Source organism: Myotis davidii, unplaced genomic scaffold (genome assembly GCF_000327345.1).
Source record: "Myotis davidii unplaced genomic scaffold, ASM32734v1 scaffold204, whole genome shotgun sequence".
NCBI lineage: Eukaryota > Metazoa > Chordata > Mammalia > Chiroptera > Vespertilionidae > Myotis > Myotis davidii.
In genome coordinates this window covers 6501265-6501988 of record NW_006299715.1, presented here as the reverse complement: position 1 = coordinate 6501988, position 724 = coordinate 6501265, and the positions used below count along the sequence as shown (strand labels likewise).

The 724-nt window shown below is 61.7% G+C and overlaps 1 protein-coding gene across 1 annotated transcript in view; it reads right to left on the bottom strand.

The window, feature by feature from the left end:
* The window catches only part of SLIT2 (slit guidance ligand 2), a 388092-nt gene that overhangs the window by 344853 nt on the left and 42515 nt on the right, over positions 1-724 (bottom strand). The window lies entirely within an intron of this gene.

The following is a 724-nucleotide window of genomic DNA, read 5'->3' as shown; positions in this document are numbered from 1 at the left end:
CAGCCCACGTTCAGGGCGGTTTGCAAAAACACATGCACTTCGCGGAAGGCTGCCTCCGCAATCCCGCCTCCCGCCGGGCGTCCTGGGCGATGCTTGGCACTCGGGCCTGCCCGGAGGTCAAACAGAAAAGACAAAAGGGCACTGGGGCCGCAGCAGCCGCCGGTAATATCCACTAGTCACGACCCTGGCAGAGGCAATCCAAGAGGCCAAGTTGAGGACGAGAGCTCCTAGGAGGACCGCTGGCAGGCCAGCCTGAAGGAGTGGAAAGGCCAAGGTGGAGGTGTCCGCGTCCTGGGTCCTGCGGGGGTGTCCGGGGGAGGGGGGATGGCGTGGTGGCAGTTGGCCGGTGGGCGCCCAGGGGGCAGCGGAATGGCAGTCCCGCGTACGCGCCGGTGCCGGCCCCTCGGGTCTCCCGGAGACCGCGCAGCTCCGCGGCAGACACCTGATGGCAAAGGTGGAAGAAACCAGAGCGGGCTCCCAGGCGGGCGCAGCCCCCCTCCGCCCCTCGACGGCCGCCCACAAGTGGGTCCTCCTCCTCCAAGTGAGGATTGATTTTTATCCTACAATATCCTGAGATGTCCCCATCTGCGTGTATTTGCCCAGGCTGTGGTCTTTCCACACAGTCTCTCTTCCTGTTTTCCTCTCTCATTCATACCTTCCTCTTTCCCCATCTCATTTTACCCTCACTTTTTCCTCCTATCTCTTTTATTCTCCATTTCATCAT